Here is a 22,650-nt window from a genome sequence, read left to right on the forward strand (position 1 = left end):
TCCCTGTCTTTCATCATCTCCTGGAGTTTGTTCAAACTCATGTCCATTGAGTTGGTGATATCATCCAACTATCTCATCCTCTGTTTTCCACTTCTCCTCCTGCACTTAATCTTTCCCAACATCAGAGTCTTTTCCATTGAGTCCTCTTTTCAGATCAGGTGGCCAAAGTACTGGAGCTTCATGTTTAGCATCAGTCTTTTCAATGAATATTCAGGATTGTTTTAGAATTGACTGGTTTAATCTCCTTGAAGTCCAAGAGCCTCTCAAGAGTTTTCTCCAACGTTTGAAAGCATCGATTCTTAGGCGCTTAGCTTTCTTTATGGTCCAACTCTCACATCCGTACATAACTAATGGAAAAACCATAGCTCTGAGTATATGAACATTTGTTGGCAAAGTGGTGTCTCTGCTTCTGGATATGCTGTCTAGGCTTGTCATAGCTTTTCTTCCAAGGAGCAAGTGAACATAAGATAACATTGCATATTATTATTGTTGTTACTGTTGTTATTTATTCATTTTCTATGAGAGTTTGAACCCACAGAGTAGCTCTAGTTTAAAGATTTTTTGAACTAATGCCCCAACTGGGCCTACATTCAAGGCCTGAAATCTTTGCTCTAACAAGAGCATCTCATATGTACTTGGCTTACAAGTTGGAATTTCATGTGAACTGGTTCCAAATAGGAAAAGGAGTACGTCGAGGCTGCATATTGTCACTCTGCTCATTTAACTTATATGCAGAGTACATCATGAGAAACGCTGGCCTAGAGGAAGCACAAGCTGGAATCAAGATTGCTGGGAGAATATCAATAACCTCAGTAATGCACATGATACCACCCTTATGGCAGAAAGTGAAGAGGAACTAAAGAGCCTCTTGATGTAAGTGAAAGAGGAGAGTGAAAAAGTTGGCTTAAAGCTCAACATTCAGAAAACGAAGATCATGGCATCTGGTCCCATCACTTCATGAGAAATAGATGAGGAAACAGTGGAAACAGTGGATGAGTTTATTTTGGGGGGCTCCAAAATCACTGCAGATGGTGATTGCAGCCATGAAATTAAAAGATGCTTACTCCTTGGAAGGAAAGTTATGACCAACATAGATAGAATATTCAAAAGCAGAGACATTATTTTGCCAACAAAGGTCCGTCTAGTCAAGGCTATGGTTTTTCCAGTAGTCATGTAGAGATGTGAGAGTTGGACTGTGAAGAAAGCTGAGCACCGAAGAATTGATCCTTTTGAACTGTGGTCCTGGAGAAGACTCTTGAGAGTCCCTTGGACTGAAAAGAGATCCAACCAGTCCATTCTAAAGGAGGACAGCCCTGGGTGTTCTTTGCAAGGAATGATGCTAAAGCTGAAACTCTAGAACTTTGGCCACCTCATGTGAAGAGTTGACTCATTGGAAAAGAGTCTGATGCTGGGAGGGATTGGGGGCAGGAGGAAAACGGGACGACAGAGGATGAGATGGCTGGATGGCATCACCAACTCAATGGATGTGAGTTTGAGTGAATTCCGGGAGTTGATGATAGACAGGGAGGCCTGGCGTGCTGCAATTCATGGGGTTGCAAAAAGCTGGACATGACTGAGTGACTGAACTGAACTGCACTTGAGAAAAGGGAGTCATAGCAATCAGTTCAGTTCAGTTCAGTTCATTTCAGTCGCTCAGTCATATACAACTCTTTGCAACCCCATGAATCGCAGCACACTAGGCCTCCCTGTCCATCACCATCTCCCAGAGTTCACTTAGACTCACGTCCATCGAGTCCGTGATGCCATCCAGCGATCTCATCCTTGGACTTACCCTTCTCCTCCTATCCCCAATCCCTCCCAGCATCAGAGTATTTTCCAAAGAGTCAACTCTTCACATCAGGTGACTAAAGTACTGGAGTTTCAGCTTTAGTATCATTCCTTCCAAGGAAATCCCAGGGTTGATCTCCTTCAGAATGGATTGGTTGGATCTCCTTGCAGTCCAAGGGACTCTCAAGAGCCTTCTCCAACACCACAGTCCAAAAGCATCAATTCTTCAGCACTCAGCCTTCTTCACAGTCCAACTCTCACATCCATACATGACCACAGGAAAAACCATAGCCTTGACTAGACAGACATTATTCGGCAAAGTAATGCCTCTGCTTTTGAATATACTATCTAGGTTGCTCATAACTTTTCTTCCAAGGAGTAAGTGTCTTTTAATTTCATGGCTGCAATCACCATCTACAGTGATTTTGGAGCCCAAAATATAAAAGTCTGACACTGTTTCCACTGTTTCCCCATCTATTTCCCATGAAGTGATGGGACCGGATGCCATGATCTTCATTTTCTGAATGTTGAGCTTTAAGCCAACATTTCCCTTCTCCTTTTTCACTTTCATCAAGAGGCTTTTTAGTTCCTCTTCACTTTCTGCCCTAAGGGTGGTGTCATCTGCATATCTGAGGTTGTTGATATTTCTCCCGGTAATCTTGATTCCAGATTGTGTTTCTTCCAGTCCAGCGTTTCTCATGATGTACTCTGCATATAAGTTAGATTAGCAGGGTGACAATATACAGCCTTGACATACTCCTTTTCCTATTTGGAACCGTCTGTTGTTCCATGTCCAATTCTAACTGTTGCTTCCTGACCTGCAGACAGATTTCTCAAGGGGCAAGTTAGGTGGTCTGGTATTCCTGTTTCTTTCAGAATTTTCCACAGCTTATTGTGATCCACACAGTCAAAGGCTTTGACATAGTCAATAAAGCAGAAATAGATGTTTTTCTGGAACTCTCTTGCTTTTTCCATGATCCAGCAGATGTTGGCAATTTGATCTCTGGTTCTTCTGCCTTTCCTAAAACCAGCTTGAACATCAGGAAGTTCACGGTTCATGTATTGCTGAAGCCTGGCTTGGAGAATTTTGAGCATTACTTTACTGGCATGTGAGATGAGTGCAATTGTGCAGTAGTTTGAGCATTCTTTGGCATTGCCTTTCTTTGGGATTGGAATGAAAACAGACCTTTTCCAGTCCTGTGGCCACCGCTGAGTTTTCCAAATTTGCTGGCATATTGAGTGCAGCACTTTCACAGCATCATCTTTCAGGATTTGATACAGCTCAACTGGAATTCCATCACCTCCACTAGGTTTGTTCGTAGTGATGCTTTCTAAGGCCCACTTGACTTCACTTTCCAAGATGTCTGGCTCTAGATTTGTGATCACATCATCATGATTATCTGGATCGTGAAGATCTTTTTTGTACAGTTCTTCTGTGTATTCTTGCCACCTCTTCTTAATATCTTCTGCTTCTTTTAGGTCCATACCATTTCTGTCCTTTATCGAGCCCATCTTTGCATGTTATTTTCCCTTGGTGTCTCTAATTTTCTTGAAGAGATCTCTAGTCTTTCCCATTCTGTTGTTTTCCTCTATTTCTTTGCATTGATCGCTGAAGAAGTTTTTCTTATCTCTTCTTGCTATTCTTTGGAACTCTGCATTCAGATGCTTATATCTTTCCTTTTCTCCTTTGCTTTTCACCTCTCTTCTTTTCACAGCTATTTGTAAGGCCTCCCCAGATAGCCATTTTGCTTTTTTGCATTTCTTTTCCATGGGGATGGTCTTCATCCCTGTTTCCTGTACAATGTCATGAACCTTATTACATAGTTCATCAGGCACTCTATCTATCAGATCTAGGCCCTTAAATCTATTTCTCACTTCCACCGTATAATCATAAGGGATTTGATTTTGGTCATAACTGAATGGTCTAGCGGTTTTCCCTACTTACTTTTTGAAAATAGTTTATCCAATTGTGTAAAGCCAGCACATCTTTTACTTTATCATGTTGCCTATGTGTATTTGGTGTGTTAAATTTGGCACACATCAAGACTGGCATGGAACGAACCTCGGTTTAATTTGCCTCCATTTCAGCCACAGGCCATTATTCCACAAGGTCAAACAAGGCATTCAATTCACAAGACTCCTTTCTAAACATGAAGACACATGGGTAAGGGAAGACTACAACCCCTTTCAAGAGATAGGAGAAGTAGCAGAACACACAGACTATATGTGTACTGTTTTATGTCAAATGCTCTTTAGCCATGTGAGGAATTCAACATGAATTATGATTAATGACCAAAAGGATAAGGTGAGTACTAGAAATTATCATTGCCCATGTACCTTTTAGAAAAATTAAATTTGATTAACTTTTGAGGACAGGATTTTGATTATCCTTTGAAGATAATCTTTATTTCCTAATTTTTAAAATCATATTATTTTTATTTGAAGCTCTTGTTTAAAACTGAGTTACGCATATACCTATGCAAATCATTTCTCTCCACAGAGTTATAGCTCTATGACAAGAGAGTTCTGTGTACATAGACACACACATTCAGCAAAAAGTATAAAATCAAAATTTGGAGAAACAAGGGAAGTGAAAGAAATGGTCTGTAGTTAAAAATGTAGGTAAAGTTCATGATTCTGGACTTCTTGTACATGTCCTCCCTGAATTCACTCACAGATTGATTTCCAGTAGGAGATGGGTGAATCACTAAGCCAAATTAAGGTGTCAGCATGACATCACCAGCCTAAGATCGCGCTCTGCTTGTGGCACATACACAATATGTATCACAGTGCCATTTTATTTTTAACATTTGTTTACTACTTGCCTGACACTGATCATAGCAATTTACACACTTTATTGCATTTAAGCATGACATGATTGTATTACTTTAGTTATTAGTTTTATTATTTTTAATATGAAGAAATTGAATCGCATTGAGCCTGGGCAATTTGCCATAGGTTATAAAGCTAGTGTGCAATTACACAGTTCATCTCAGCTAGTCTATTTCTACCTGTGCATATCTCTGGGGGACACCTGGAACCACAGTGCTAATCCTCAGCCATATTAGAATAAAATACAGAATGATTAATGCATTTCCATGCTAGGATTTTGAAACATACAAAGGAGGTATCATGCAACAACTGGTCAGTCTTCTTTAGAAAAAATGTACAAATTAATGGTTTGCATCTGGTTTTGGTTTTATTATCATAATTTCTGTTATTAAACCTGATCCTGTAGACTGCTTTAGGCAACATGACCAGAGGATTGTAAACAACAATAAAGTTTTTGGATGAAATTATAACTTCCCTGAGACCAAGTAATTTTGTGTGTGTCTTGTCAGTTGACCATCCAGAGACAAAGCGTGTCTCATGTGACTAAGAAAGAAATTTGGAAACTGTGCCTTGCTGTTATTGTTCAGTTGCTAAGTTGTGCCTGACTCTTTGAGACCCTATGGAATGCAGCACATCAAGCTCCTCTGTCTTCACCATCTCCCAGAGTTTGCTCAGATTCATGTGTCAATTGAATCCATGATGCTATCTAACTATCTCATCTTCTGTCATCCCCTTCTCCTTTTGCCTTCAATCTTTCCCAGCATCTGGGTTTTTTCCAATGAGTCGGCCCTTTGGATCTGGTGGCTAAAGGATTAGAGCTTCAGCTTCAGCCTCAGTCTTTCCAATGAATATTCATGGTTCGTTTCCTTTAGGACTGATTAGTTTAATATCCTTGCTGTCCAAGGGACTCTCATGAGTCTTGTTTAACACCACAATTCAACAGCATCATTTCTTTGGTCTCAACGTTCTTTATGGTCCAACTCTCACAACCATACATGACTACAGGAAAAACCATAGCTTTTACTATATGGACCTTTGTTGGCAAAGTGATGCCTTTGTTTTTTAATATGATGTCTAGGCTTTTCATAGCTTTCCTTCCAAGAAGCAAACGGCTTTTAATTTCATGGCTGCAATCACCATTTACAGTGATTTTGGAGCCCAGGAAAATAAAATCTGTCACTGCTACCTGCCTTGAACTTCCCAGATCTACTTCTAAACCTAAATGTGCATCTTAATTAGTAAATGGGAATTTATCCTTCACCAAGAGGGGTCTTCACTGGTGGCTCAAAGGTAAAGAATCTGCCTGCAATGCAGGAGACTTGGGTCAATCACTTGGTCAGGAAGATCTTCTGAAGGAGGGCATGGCAACCTACCTCCAGTATTCTTGCCTAGAGAACCACATGGCCTGAGGAGCCTGACAGACCACAGTCCATAGGGTCGCAAAGAGTCAGACATGACCGAAGCAACTGAACATGCACCAAGAGGAGATTTGGCAGCTGTAAGGTAAAGTATAATCACATGTGGAACTTGAAATAGGTCCTCTGAATTGGAGAAAAGCACAGATCATTAAGATATTATTAAATTGTTGTATTTTCCATGGCTTCCCTTAGAACTGCCCCAATTGGAGTCATTGCCAAGTCATGGCTTAACTGTTGATTTAGTTCAATGATTGGAGTCTAATTTTCAATTCCTAAAACAGAATGCTAAAACCTGTATTGCCTAGATACCCTTTGGGCTATGACTTTATATGATATTCCTGAATTTTATTGTTTTAAAATATGAGGCAATTTTCAACTGCTGTGTAAATTTTTAAAATCTGTAATTTTAGTGGCAATGAAAAGAAATTACTTTTAGTACTGGAATTCAAATAGGTTTTAGAACAGAATGTTACAGATCTATATTAGAGATGACTAAAAACTGTTCCCATCTACATTTGCCAAATTTGAACCATTCCTAAAGTTTAAGTTCATAATTTTTCAATTGGAGATTTTATCAAAGTAATTGATATAATATTGTTGAATTATGAGGTCATTAGTACAGTAAGGCATTATATAGTAACAGCAAAAGTTATTATTACAAATCATGAAACTACAGAAAACTTTGGATTTACAGAGTTCAAACCAGAACTTTAAGAGATTATTCTTATGAAGCCTGAGTACAAAGATATTATCGTGGAAAATATTTCTTTTTATCCAAGTAATCTAAAAAAGCTTTTGTTTTGTCCTTGACTACTTCTTCATGTTAAAAGAAAGCAATATACAATTATTGCACAGCTATTACGTGCTGGATGTTAATCCAGCTTCACTGTGCATTTTACACTTTTGCCTCAATATAATCCTTATAAAATTGCTGCAAACTGCATAGTACTTGTAATTTTGATGTGGGGAGGAGATGATAGGGTGTTGTTGAATGCATTTGCTTCTGTGCTCAGTTGCTCAGTCATGTCAGACTCTTTGCAACATCATGGACTGTAGCCTGCCAGGCTTCTCTGTCCATGGGGTTTTTCCCAGCAAGAATACTGGAGCTGGTTGCTGTTTCCTCCTCCAGGGCATTTGCCTTGACAAATGGCAGGGGGATTGAAATTTTAAGCTTACTTCCACCTTTTTTAAAAAATTGGATTCCAAATTGCTGCATAGATTACACCTCTAAACACAACAGACATGCAGAATGTACCTATAACACACATATATATAACATATGTATATGTTACATATATGTAACATATATATATATATATATACCTTATAGATACGACATGAAACTATGTGACAACTATGCTTAAACAGTGTCCATATTTTCAATGTACAAGTGTACCTGTTATAGGATGCCTAGCAGAGTCTTCTGATTTAATTTACAAGTCTAATCTCCTCACTCAATGTCTCCTTGTCAGCTTCCATACTGACCTTATTCAAAATTGATTGATTGATGTTATTATTTTTTTTTAATGGGACTCTGAACCAGAAATCAGATAAGCTTCGTAAAACTTTCTGCTGCTCTAGACTACGACTTTTCCCACTGAAAGGGAAAAGAACACAAGGGTTGATACAAGGACTTTGGTTCTCATCTGATAAACCTTTGCAGAGGGCACTGAAATACCAAGCATTCTGTTTACTCTCTGGGCATAGTCTTATCAGGACTGTCATGCAAAGCATTTGGAGTCTCTCACTTTGGGCTGCTACCAAAGATGTGCACAAAGTGAATTTGATGTCAAAACAGCCCTTTCAGAAGAACTGACGAGTGATGAGCCATTATAAGATGGACCCTGTGAGTATTTCCCATAGGAAAACCTTTGGAAGGAGGGTTAAGCGGTCAGATGAGCTGCTGCTTTCTGTACTGGCTATTTTTCCTGTCAGGATTCCTATAAAGTTGAATTAATTAACATTTGAAAATAATTTTCACTCTCAGGAGTAACTTTAGCACTCATGTTTTTAACAATTATTCAATGTTAACCTTTTATTAAAATGCTGTCCTGAACTCAGGTTTTTAACTGAAAGGCTGTTTGAGGTCTCAGATACAAGGAATATTACTCCAGGAAGAGGAATTGAAGAAAAGAGGCTTTGACATACTTAAAAAAAAATGCTGCTACAGTTTTCAGCTGTATACTAGACGTCAATCAGTTTGACACCAGAATCTTGCCTTAGTGGTAATAATAATAATATTTGATGTTAGATTTCCGTTTGATCCATTTCAGTGAGTGAAAGAAAGTGAAAGTGAAGTCGCTCAGTCGTATCCCAATTCTTTGCCACCCAGTGGACTGTAGCCCGCCAGATTCCACTGTCCATGGGGATTCTCCAGGCAAGAATACTGGAGTGGGTTGCCATTTCCTTCTCCATTTGATCCATTTCAGTGAGTATCTAGTACGTATGGTTTTGTAAGAAGCTATAAAATCAGGCTACTCCTTGAATATAAGCTCTTGTTGTGACCAATGACATGAACAGTCTCTGGCAAAGACTAAAGCAAAGCAGAATATGAAATTGTGAAGATATTCACCAAAGCTGAATGCAGCTCTGTGAAATCTAGATTAACTTTCAGAAAAAAATCTCTCCTGGTACTGAACTAAAAACTGCTCCCCCATCACTTCCACACATCAAAGCAGGGCTTCTGCCTTTACTGTGAAGAGGACACTCCCACTCCTTAGGTACATTTCTTCAATTTAAGGAGGAAGAAGGGAGAAACTTTTTATTTGTATAAGAAGCAGTGAGAGTGAAGGCAGGAGGAGAATGGGATGACAGAGGATGGGATGGCTGGATGGCATCACTGACTCAATGGCGAGTTTGAGCAAATTCTGGGAGATGGTGAAGGACAGGGAAGCCTGGCGTGCTGGAATCCATGGGTCACAGAGTCAGACACGTCTTAGCAACTGAACAACAAAAATATGTCAAAGTGGTGGAGATGTGTGTCTGCACCAGGGCAGGTAGATGTCAAAGAAGTGAATTCTAGAACTGAACATACTTCCTTCCAAGCAGCTGTCATTCGGTTACTAACTCATGTCCAACTCTTTGTGACCCCACAAACTGCAGCACGCTGGGCTTTTCTGTCCCTTACTATCTTCCGGAGTTTGAGGGTCACCTTTAGAGGCATGGGTTGCTGGTGGCCTGCTGCAGGGACAGGGGAACTGGCAGCAACAGTCCTGGAAGGCATGTGTTGACAAAAGTCTTCTTTGAAATTTGCCAGTAACATTACCATAGAGCCTGTAGGCTCCAGGACTCCAGGCCAAACTGCTAACAGGGAGGAAACACAGCCCCACCCATCAGCAGACAATTGGATTAAAGATTTACTGTGGTCCACTGGAGAAGGGAATGGTAAACCACTTCAGTATTCTTGCCTTGAGAACCCCATGAACAGTATGAAAAGGCAAAATGATAGGATACTGAAAGAGGTACTCCCCAGGTCAGTAGGTGTCCAATATGCTACTGGAGGTCAGTGGAGAAATAACTCCAGAGAGAATGAAGGGATGGAGCCAAAGCAAAAACAATACTAAGCTGTGGTAGTGACTGGTGATAGAAGCAAGGTCTGATGCTGTAAAGAGCAATATTGCATAGGAACGTGGAATGTCAGGTCCATGAATCAAGGCAAATTGGAAGTGGTCAAACAGGAGATGGCAAGAGTGAATGTCAACATTCTAGGAATCAGCGAACTAAAATGGACTGGAATGTGTGAATTTAACTCAGTTGACCATTACATCTACTACTGTGGGCAGGAATCCCTCAGAAGAAATGGAGTAGCCATTATGGTCAACAAAAGAGTCCCAAATGCAGTACTTGGATGCAATCTCAAAAACAACAGAATGATCTCTGTTCGTTTCCAAGGCAAACCATTCAATATCACAGTAATCCAAGCCTATGCTGCAACCAGTAACACTGAAGAAGCTGAAGTTGAATGGTTCTATGAAGACCTACAAGACATTTTAGAACTAACACGAAAAAAAGATGTCCTTTTCATTAAAGGGGACTGGAATGCAAAAGTAGGAAGTCAAGAAACACCTGGAATAACAGGCAAATTTGGCCTTGGAATGCGGAATGAAGCAGGGCAAAGACTAATAGAGTTTAGCCAAGAAAATGCACTGGTCATAGCAAACACCCTCTTCCAACAACACAAGAGAAGACTCTACACATGGACATCACCAGATGGTCAACACTGAAATCAGATTGATTATATTCTTTGCAGCCAAAGATGGAGAAGCTCTATACAGTCAACAAAAACAAGACCAGGAGCTGACTGTGGCTCAGATCATGAACTCTTTATTACCAAATTCAGACTTAAATTGAAGAAAGTAGGGAAAACCGCTAGACAATTCAGGTATGACCTAAATCAAATCCCTTATGATTATACAGTGGAAGTGAGAAATAGATTTAAGGGCCTAGATCTGATAGATAGAATGCCTGATGAACTATGGAATGAGGTTCGTGACATTGTACAGGAGACAGGGATGAAGACCATCCCCATGGAAAAGAAATGCAAAAAAGCAAAATGGCTGTCTGGGGAGGCCTTACAAATAGCTGTGAACAGAAGAGAGGTGAAAAGCTAAGGAGAAAAGGAAAGATATAAGCATCTGAATGCAGAGTTCCAGAGAATAGCAAGAAGAGATAAGAAAGCTTTCTTCAGGGATCACTGCAAAGAAAGAGAGGAAAACAACAGAATGGGAAAGATTAAGGATCTCTTCAAGAAAATTAGAGATACCAAGGGAACATTTCATGCAAAGATGGGCTCGATAAAGGACAGAAATGGTATGGACCTGACAGAAACTGAAGATATTAAGAAGAGATGGCAAGAATACACAGAAGAACTGTACAAAAAAGATCTTCACAACCCAGATAATCATGATGATGTGATCACTCATCTACAGCCAGACATCTTGGAATGTGAAGTCAAGTGGGCCTTAGAAAGCATCACTATGAACAAAGCTAGTGGAGGTGATGGAATTCCAGTAGAGCTATTTCAAATCCTGAAAGATGATGCTAAGAAAGTGCTGCACTCAATATGCCAACAAATTTGGAAAACTCAGCAGTGGCCACAGGACTGGAAAAGGTCAGTTTTCATTTCAATCCCAAAGAAAGGCAATGCCAAAGAATGCTCAAACTACCACACAATTGCACTCATCTCACACGCTAGTAGAGTAATGCTCAAAATTCTCCAAGCCAGGCTTCAGCAATTCGTGAACCGTGAACGTCCTGATGTTCAAGCTGGTTTTAGAAAAGGCAGAGGAACCAGAGATCAAATTGCCAGCATCTGCTGGATCATGGAAAAAGCAAGAGAGTTCCAGAAAAACATCTATTTCTGCCTTATTGACTATGCCAAAGCCTTTGACTGTGTGGATCACAAGAAACTGTGGAAAATTCTGAGAGAAATGGGAATACCAGACCACCTGACCTGCCTCTTGAGAAATCTGTATGCAGGCCAGGAAGCAACAGTTAGAACTGGACATGGAACAACAAACTGGTTCCAAATAGGAAAAGAAGTACATCAAAGCTGTATATTGTCACCCTGCTTATTTAACTTATTTGCTCATCATAGAGTACATCATGAGAAATGCTGGGCTGGAAGAAACACAAGCTGGAATCAAGATTGCTGGGAGAAATATCAATAACCTCAGATATGCAGATGATACCAACTTTATGGCAGAAAGTGAAGAGGAACTCAAAAGCCTCTTGATGAAAGTGAAAGAGGAGAGTGAAAATGTTGGCTTAAAGCTCAACATTCAGAAAATGAAGATCATGGCATCTGGTCCCATCACTTCATGGGAAATAGATGGGGAAACAGTGGAAACAGTATCAGACTTTATTTTTCTGGGCTCCAAAATCACTGCAGATGGTGATTGCAGCCATGAGATTAAAAGACGCTTACTCCTTGGAAGAAAAGTTATGACCAACCTAGATAGCATATTCAAAAGCAGAGACATTACTTTGCCGACTAAGGTCCATCTAGTCAAGGCTATGATTTTTCCAGTAGTCATGTATGAATGTGAGAGTTGGACTGTGAAGAAGGCTGAGTTCCAAAGAATTGATGCTTTTGGACTGTGGTGTTGGAGAAGACTCTTGAGAGTCCCTTGGACTGCAAGGAGATCCAACCAGTCCATTCTGAAGGAGATCAACTCTGGGATTTCTTTGGAAGGAATGATGCTAAAGCTGAAACTCCAGTATTTTGGTCACCTGATGTGAAGAGTTGACTCATTGGAAAAGACTCTGATGCTGGGAGGGATTGGGGGCAGGAGGAGAAGGGGATGACAGGGGATGAGATGGCTGAATGGCATCACTGACTCGATGGATGCGAGTCTGGGAGAACTCCGGGAGTTGGTGATGGACAGGGAGGCCTGGTGTGCTACAATTCATGGGGTCGCAAAGAGTCGGACACGACTGAGCAACTGAACTGAACTGAACTGAGCAAGGCCCTGCCCACCAGAGCAAGACCCAGTTTTCCCCACAGCCAGTCCCTCCCATCAGGAAGCTTGCAGAAGCCTCTTATCCATCAGAGGGCAGACAGAAGACGAACTATAATCCCACAGCCTCCTGAACTAAATCCAAGCCATTGACCTGGGTTTGATTCCTAGCCAACAGGTTAGTTAAGGATGTAGAGAGTCAAGCTCCTGAGTTTGGAACCAATTCGATGAGGAATGAATATCATCCCTTCTGTGAATAAGGTTGAACTGGAGAATGTGGCTTGAGCATTGATCATGGTGGTATTCCCTGACATGATCTGGTAAGATGACTGGGCTGATCAACAGAGAAGATCTGTGTCCTTCGAGAACAGCCTTCCACAAAGTGACAGAAAGTCTTGAGACAAAACAGCCGAATTTTTTTTCTCCCAATATCACCAATCAGAAAAACTATTCTTCCCCGCACAGAAAGAAATGAGAATAGGAATAAAATTAAACAGAACAGAAGTGTTCCTCCCATTCTTTGTCCTCAGTGAGAACAAAAGTTTCCTCCCCTGTATAGAAACATGAAGGATGGAGGAGAAACAGTCTCCTCTAATATGAGAAGCCACACGAGATTTTTAGCTTTAATATTGCATATTAATATACTCTGACATGCAAATAAACTCTATCAGTGATGGTAAAACTACAGGGCAAATCAGAATCATGCAGAGATTATAAAAATAAAGATTATCATATAGAGGGAAGTAAGTCAGAAAGAGAAAAACAAGTAATGTATATTAACGCATATATGTGGAACTTAAGAAAATGGTACAGATAAATCTATTTGCAGACCAGGAATAAAAACATAGACATAGAGGATGATGTGTGGGCCTGAGGGGAAGAAGAGGATGGGATGAATTGAGAGATTAGGTTTGACATAAATACACTACAGTGTATAAAATAAATAGCTGGTGGGAGGCTGCTGAAAGCACAGGGAGCTTAGCTGGGTGCTCTGTGATGACCTAGATGGCTGGGATGGGAGTGGGGTGGGAGGGAGGTCCAAGAGGCAAGGGATATATGTATACATATAGCTGATTTACTTTAGTGTACAGCAGAAACTAATATAGCATTTATAGCAATTGTACTCCAATAACAAAATTAATAAAAATGTTTGTTGGATGGAATTGAATATCTTTGGGTGAGCTCAAAGAATCTTTTCATGCCTCATTCAAGTTAGATGATCATCCTTGTCAAAGCTTAGACCAAGCTTAGATTGGTTGTTGCCTTTATAAAGGAATGTTAAGAATTGTTGAAAATATGTTCAACATACTTTTTGTGCTACCAGTTCTTAGTCATCTTTTAATTAAAAGTACTTTTTATTGAAAGAAATAGATGCCTGACCCCACTACAATTTTAATAACTACCCCCTGGGTCCCATTCCTTTTTTTTTTTTTTTAAATAAATGTAAGTTTTGGAGCTCCACTCATCCTTTAAGAATTACTGCATTTGAGCATTTGAAACAATATTGCTTTAATATTAGCAGTGCTTATTGAACCCATAAATTCTGCACCCTAGAATCACAGAGAAAGTTTTACTTGATCGTGGACTCTGACTTCTGCTTTTCAGAATGCTCCTTTAGTTACATTTGCGTATGTGAAAGGAAAGGGAAAGTGAAGTCACTCAGTCCTGTCTGACTCTTTGCTACCCCATGGACTGTAGCCTATTAGGCTTCTCCCTCCGTGGGATCCAGGCAAGAGTACCAGAGTGGGTTGCCTTTTCCTTCTCCAGGGGATCTTCCTGACCCAGGGACCAAACCCAGATCTCTCGCATTGCAGGCAGATGCTTTACTTTCTGAGCCACCAGGTACCTCCACATAAAATATAATGAGACTAAATAAAGATACAGAGATGATCATAAAATCAGCAAAAATGTTTAGTGTTTCACAGTATTTAATTAAGTGCAACAAAGTAAAGAATGACTCTCTAACCAGAGACTTTTTTCTGCCTTAAATATCATGATGATAAACATCTCTTACCCTTCAAAGTGAGTACCATTGTAATTACTTTAGAGGAGCATTCTTCAGTAGGAATTTCTATAAGGGAAATACATTATATCTGTGCTGTCAAATATGGAAACTACTAGCCACATGTGACCACAGAGTTCTTAAATGTACACAGTGCAACTATAGGACTGAATTTTATATTTCATTTAATTTTAATTTCAGTTAAAGTAGCCCTATTTGAATCCTGGATACCACATTGGAGAGTAAAACTTGAAAGCATGTTTTTCAGATTGTAGGTTAAAATGCGTTAATGGGCTCTGAACAAAATTTCATGTTTCATGCCAACATTTTAAAAAAGAAATTAAATGGTATCGATAAGATCAAAGTTCCTCACACATAGCAAATGTTTCTCTACGCGGGGTGACAAAAATGAGTCTTGCCTCATGGCAGAAAACAAGGTTTGTGTGATTCACTGACCCCTGGCCCCCAAGGTCAATGAAATAGTCGGTGTAATTAGGTGAGCAAACCAAAGAAGCAACGGACACGAAACCTGCAGTGTCGGTTCTGTTTGCAGTGAGCGAAGACGAGCCCCTGAGAAACTATGTGATGATGGCTCCTCCTTGAGGTTCGATGATAATATTTCAAGTGTGGGAAAAACTAAAGGGAAACAGCAGAGTAAAATGAGAAGAAACGCACTAACTTTCTCATGTTTACATGCAATAATTTACTTCTCCCTACCATCCTCAATCAGAGGGCCCACCTGTGCCAACCTTCCAGAACTTAAACTGGCCACTTCAAGCATTGGTTCTAAGCAGCATCTGTGTTAGTGGACAGAGCCTGCTCAGTGGTACTTCTGGCTATGTTCTGGTCCAGCTTTTTGATGTGGCATTTCAGCCAGGGACATAAAATCCCACTGAGCTTTATCTCAGAGGCAGCTCAAAGGTGGCCTTTGAAAGTAGCTCGGAATTTGAAACGATAAACACGGTGCGTCTGTGGGGAGGGAACAAAGTTACTAAATCCTCAGAACATGTATAAATATAGAAGTATGAGAGTTCTGTACTCTGAAAGCTGAAAGTTGATTATATCATAGTCAACCAATAGAGTTTTTTTGTTGCTATTATTTATTTATGATGTAATTTTATTAGAGAACTGGGGGGAGCAAGTTGTTGAAGCAGGGATAGATTGCATATGACACAAAAGATGATTGTTTTTCTTTATTGAAGTTTAATTTATGTAAAAGGAGATGAATTGCTCTTGACTGTTTAGTGAGATGAGTCTTGACAATTGTATAAAGCAACCACGGTTTGAAGGCATCAATTCTTCGGCACTATGTGGTGCTAGTGGAGAAGGCAATGGCACCCCGCTCCAGTACTCATGCCTGGAAAATCCCATGGATGGAGGAGCCTGGTAGGCTGCAGTCCATGGGGTCGCGAAGAGTCGGACATGACTGAGCGACTTCACTTTCACTTTTCACTTTCATGCATTGGAGAAGGAAATGGCAACCCACTCCAGTGTTCTTGCCTGGAGAGTCCCAGGGACGGGGGAGCCTGGTGGGCTGCCGTCTAAGGGGTCGTACAGAGTCGGACACGACTGAAGTGACTTAGCAGTGTGTGGTGCTAGAGAAGACTCTTGGGAGTCCCTTAGACAGCAAGGATATCAAACCAGTCAATCCTAAAGGAAATCAACTCCAGGAGACAGTGGAAGACAGAGGAGCCTGCCAAGCGGCAGTCCACAGGCACGCAAAGAGTCGGACATGACTTCATGACTGAACAACAACGATGACTAAATACAGCAACCAACCAACAGAAGATAATGGACTTTCCCGTCAACCCAGAAAGTCCCCATCTCCTCCCTCCCCACTGAACACCTGCCATGCCAGACTGTCACTGGGCTGTTTCCTAGCATCAGAGACTAGCGCTAGACAAAACAGACGTTTTGTCTGTTTTTTAGGGGCGGGGGCGGGTTCAGATAAATGGACTCAGGCACTATCTACTCACATGCGTCTGACTTCTCTGGGTCAGTTTCATGGCTTGTGATTCATCCTGGGTGTTCCACACATCAGCAATGCATTCCTTTTTGTTGCTGTAAGTAAGTAAGTGTTAGTCGCTCAGTGGTGCCCGACTCTTTGCGACCCCATGGACTGCAGCCTACCAGGCTCCTCCGTCCGTGAGATTTTCCAGGCAAGGATACTGGAGTAGGTTGCCATTTCCTTCTCCAAGAGATGTTCCCCACCCAGGGATTGAACCCAGGTCTCCTGCACTGCAGGCAGATTTTTGCTGACTGAGCTACAAGGGGAGCTTTTTTGTTGCTGAGCAGTATTCTATTCTATGAATAGACCACCTTCTGGTCTCATAGTGGTTATTTATTTATTTATTTGAAATTTATTTTGTATTGGGTTATAGCTGATTTGATCACTTATTATTTTTAAAAAGGCTGCCATGAACCCTCTCGTGCATTGTGTGTGTGGCTCCGTATTTTTACTTTGCTCAAGTAAACATATAGAGATGGAATTTCCAAGTCACACGATAAGGACATACTTAACTGTATAAGAAGCTGCTGAAAAGCTTGCCACAGGGAGGACTTCAAGCCCAGATGAGTGTCCTTTGCGCATCCAGGACGCCAGTCATTTGTTGGATGTATGTATGACTAAGAATATTCTGTACCTTGTGGCTTTGCTATTTATTTCATTTGGTTCGTTTGGTGAGTAAAGCTTTAATTTAGCTGATGTCAAGTGTATATGTGTGTGTGTGTGTGTGTGTATGATTAATTTAAGACTGTTATTATTTCTAACCTAAATGTTCAATAGAATTCACAGATGAAAGCCATTTGGGCTTCTTTGAGGAAGGTTTTTAATTATTGATTTAATTTCTTTAATAAATATTGGACTATTCAGATTTCCTATTTCCTCTTCTATAAGTTTTGGTAATTTATGTTCCTTTCCATGGAATGTGGGTAGTTCAACAAAGTTGTTGAGCTCATTGGCTTAAGGTTTTTAATGATTTCTGTGTCCTTTTCATGCTTATTGGTTACATAATAATGTTTCCTATTTTATTAACAATACTGTAATTTCTGTTTTCTATTTCTTAATTAAGCTAGTTAGGCATTGATCAGCTTTACTAGTTTTTTTTTTTTATAGAAACCAGCTTTTATTTTATTGATTTTTTCTATTGTTATCTGTCTTCTATTTCATTAAATCTTTCTCTTATTTGTATTATTTTCACTCTTCCCCTTACAAGAGTTTAATTTGCTCTTCCTTCTCTAGTTTCTCACAGTAAAAGTTTAATCATTGATTTTAAACACTTCTGTGTTTCTAATCAGGCATATGGCTATAATTTTCCCTCTAATCACTTTTCCAGTACATCCCACACAATTTTGACACATTAACTTTTATCTTAAGTATAATTAAATACATTAATTTCTTTTTCCTTTGATCCTTGGGCCAGAGGAGGTGCCTTCAAGACTAAAATATACATTATTCCAAGGACATTTAAAAGAAAATATCTTGTAGCCTTAAGATTACAATGTAAACTCCTAAACAGACATTTTGATGGAAAAGTATTCCTAGATCTAACCTTTCATCATTTTATAAAAATGTAATTTTTTAAAGTACAGAATTATGGGATGTTTTGGAAAAGAAATGCCATCTGGATATCAATAGCACATCAAGATCTTTCAGAATATCTGGATCTTGTATAGTATTTCTTCCACATTCTGCAAATTAAAAAAAAATGAATCCAATATTGCCACTGAATATGATATAAAAACGTTTGATGTGGCAAGATCATCAAGTTAGGGCTGTTAACCAGAACAGTTGCCTCAATTAGGAAAGCAGTTTGAGGATGCTCTGTCAGCTGGACGAGTAACACTAGGTAGGTGACAACATCTCTTTTTGACCCCATTGGTCTGTAGGCTAAATTTTCAAGTGTGACAAGTGCTTGTTTGAATTGAATGTGAAGACAAAATCAAATCACAAATGTGTTACAGAAGAAGGAGTGGGGAGGGGACAGGCAGAAATTTGGGTGAAAGTAGAGGAGCTGAGTTTGTCTGACCTTGTAACTAGTCAGTGAAGCATCCTTGATTGACTGTCCCAAAGAGACCCCAGTCAAGGCAAAAATACTAAACAACAACCTCTGTAGGATGGGGAGACTTTTTCCCTTTGCCAGTGCTGCAGCAAGGGGATCTTAGTTTCCCAACCAAGGACTGAACCTGTGCCCCCTGCAGTGGAAGCGCAGAGTCTTAACCACTGGACCACGAGGGAAGCAACTGGAAAGGACTCGAAGCTGGGAGCCACAGGCTGAGCAAAGATGGCGTGGAACAAAGAAGAGAGCTTCCTTGCATGAGATTAATTCACTGAAAAATTAGCACAACCAAAGGGAGTCCTTTTTGAGATTTTGGTTTTGAAGCCTCATTATCACCTAACCAAAAACATACACTGTTTGGGAATAATATAGTTTTTAAAATTATCTTTTTTTTCCTTTAGCTAACATGTGCATGACATTGCAAAGCAGTTTATGAATCAATTCAGCAAATGTTATTTCCATTTTAGAGATGAGAAAACCGAAATGTAGACAGATGTTGATTTGGCAGACAGAGATAAAAGCACTAGTATTAAGATAGCTCTAAAATCCATTATCTTCTTAATGGATCATGTTGCTTTACACAGATTTCCACATGCTGTGTTTTCTGGAAAATTCTAACTTTTGAGATCAGAAACTTACACCTGGCAAGATTCATTTTAAAGCATTTATATCATCAATAGTCATCGTGTTAAAAGACTCAGCACTACAGGATTGGACTATTAAGATTCTTGTTTACACAGCTAATGGATGGGGATTTGGGCCAGGACACATTGATGTACTGGCAAACTAGAGACTTGAATAAACCCTGGCCGCCACATCTGCTTCCTTGAAGGAGCTCTGTCCCATTTCTAAGCTGGCAGCCAGTCTTGCCCAAAATATTTGGAACTCGCAACAGTCTCCAAACACCTGGTGAGCTTTTCCACAGGAGCGTATCCAGACACTAGCGAGATACACGCCTTCCCTTTCCTGTCTCCTTGCATTCCACCAGCAGCTGGACCAAAGATGACTCATGTATTGCAACTATCAAAACATGATGTTTTGATTCTTCAGAAATCACAAGGTGCTTCAAACATTAGAACATATTTTAAACTCATTTAAAAGGTGATTTTCCAAATAAAAAAGTGCTTATTGCAGTTATTCAGAATGTTTTTTGAAAAGCAAGTTTTGTACTGATCACAGACCTTTTATTCAATTACTGGACCCATTCTCCCCACCATTTCTTACAAAATAACATTTTCCAGGTTAAGAAAAAAAATCTTTTCATGCCTACATATCAGAAGAAAATTTGTCAGAATAAAATGTTATTGCAATATTGTTTTTCTCCATTTACAAAACTAACATGGAACCGTGAAAAGGTATGTAGGGGTTTTTCCTGGCCATACCTAGAAATGCTGACTGTGGTATTTGTTTAAGGACCTACCTATGTATCTACAAAATGTAAGGTGAGTCTTAAATTTGAAGTTGAGTTTAATGCATTATTGGCCCAAAATACTCAGAAAAGAATTTCTGCTACACTTGACTTGAGTGTGGGTGTTGGACGTGGGAGTGGGGCGGGTCACAGCACAAATGCCAAAGACTCTTGCTATTCCTGTTAATATTTAGTAGATGTCCTTGAATGAATGTGTTAAATTTGCTCTAGGCCCTTGGGACAATTTCTAGTGTCATTAAATAGCTGATTTATTTTCATAATACAATTTTCAGCAGTTATAATTGTTTCACCAGGTTAGGAGTCCATGGAACTCTTCACATCACCATTTCCAAAGTCTGTTCTTTTTTTCAGTTTTTTTGAATAATCTGATTTTCAGTTTAAATCATTGTTTTTGCAATGTTAAAGTTCACTAATCTTTTATCTTGCAGTGCTTAATTAAATACCCAGCAGTTAAATAGCCAGTGAAATTTTCAAGTATTATATTTTTATCTCTACATAAAAAATTAATTAAAATTTTTATTTAAATTAAATTAATTAATTAAATTTTTATCTCTGGATAAATTAAATTAAATTTTTTAATTGAAATTTAATTCCTTTGTGTGCCTTCCACTTCTCTTATCACTATATTTATGTTTTTCTTGAAATCTTTGTTTATATTCAGTATATTTATAGCAACACTTTAAAATTCTTTGATGACTAATGCTATCATGTCTGTCATTTTTTGTCCACTTTTATTGACCGATTATTCTCCTGGTTATGATTCACATTTTCCTGTTTTTCGGTATGGCTTGTAATTTTTTATTTCATGTCAGGTACTCCAAATATTATTTGCTTGGGATCTACTTGGAGTCAATTCTATCTATCATGGTCTAGAGCATGGGCATACAGGTGGAAAACCATGATTACCCCGAGGCTAACCTCATGTGGTTGTTGTGCTTGTTTGTTTGTTTCCCTAGAGGGCATAATTCTATGATGCCTATAATCCAATATCTATAAGCAATTATTTGATATATTTTGTCCTATTTCTAGTTCTTTATAGCAGAGTGTTTAAGTCTGGTCCATTTCATCAAATCATGGTTTGAAGTTACATCATGACAAGATTTTAAGGAAGGCAGTCCTATTGTGAAAGCAAAAGTTTAAGAAAATGGATTTGACATTGGTGTACAAAAAACAGAGAAGTTGCCTCTCTTCGAAGAATACACAGTTTAATGTGAACTTACCAAGATTCTTTTATTAAAATGTATCAGAAAAATACGTTCCCCCATTCGAAAGACTTTCTTGTGTATTTCTATGCCCTGTATCAGAGATCCCCATACCTGACTATAAAGCAGAATCATTGGAGAGCTTTTAAAAAAAAAAATTTGCAGGTTATAAGACCACTCCCCAGACAGTTATGATACAGTTAGTCTGGATGGGACCCAGAAGTCTGTATTTTTAAATGATCTCTTCAGGTAACTTTCACACAGTCCAGCGTGAACCTCCATAAGGCAGACTGGATCACCTCAGATTCTTTGTGGGAACCATACAATTCTCAAGATTCTTCCTGATTAAGCAGATGCCAGTCTGGTCTCTTCTGCCTCCCCTTCTCCCTCCCGAGGCTCTCTGGTCACTCAGCTTCTAGCTGTGCTGTGATATTTCTCGGAAAGCCTAGGTGGCCCCCAAATTTCCAACCTGTGTGACACAGCCCACATCAAGTCACATAAGGAGATTTGGAAATCTACCTCATTCCACAGCCAGCACTATTTGGAAAAGCATCTGTGAATTCCACTCAACATTTCTCTAAAATGTGTGTTTAGAGAACACACACATTCAAATGAAAGCCTTTGGCCTTTGCAGCTGGCCTTTCTTCTTGAACGGTTCTTATGGTCTGGGGCCTGGACCTAACTCCAAAACCATTTCATGACTCCTAAGATCCCCAGGATGCCTGTTCCCCAGGGCCCAACCTTTCTTGCTATTGTTATTTAGTCCCTAAGTCATGTCTGACTCTTTTCCGACCCCATGGACTACAGTCCACCAGGTTCCTCTGTCCAAGGAATTTCTCAGGCAAGAATACTGGAGTGTGTTGCCATTTCCTTCTCAAGGGGATCTTCCTGACCCAGGGATTGAACCTAAGTCTTCTGCACTGGGGCAGGCTGATTCTTTACCACTAAGCCACTTGGGAAGCCCTCAGCCTTTCTTAGTGTGACTCTATTTACCCTTCATAAAGACCTAACAGTGTAAGTTTCTTTTTCTACCAATCCTATATTCTAAGGAAACCCCAAATTGACCTCTGCTTCTAGAAACTTTAACGGGGGAAGATAATTGACCTCTTTCTGGTCCTCTGGGCAAGCCAGCTGGCCCACATTCCCTTTTCTGCAGCTGTGTGTAAGCTCCATCTGCATTTTCAACATTCACACCACAAAGAGGCAGCACTGATCTGTGTGGTTGGCCAGTGCCCCTCGGCACGGAAACATGCCATCTTATCTTTCACATTAGATCTAGGAAATCATTCAAGTTCAACTGGATGATAAGAAAGGCCAAATGACTTCTAAAGTTGCAATTACAAATGCACCAACCGAGTTCAGTGCAGACCTAAATCTGAGATTTGGGAATGACGTGATGGCAGACTGGACATGCCTGATCTGTGTTTCCTGAGCTTCTTTTTCAGCTCATTCTGACCAACAAG

Source organism: Capricornis sumatraensis, chromosome 3, assembly GCF_032405125.1.
Source record: "Capricornis sumatraensis isolate serow.1 chromosome 3, serow.2, whole genome shotgun sequence".
Classification (NCBI taxonomy): Eukaryota; Metazoa; Chordata; class Mammalia; order Artiodactyla; family Bovidae; genus Capricornis; species Capricornis sumatraensis.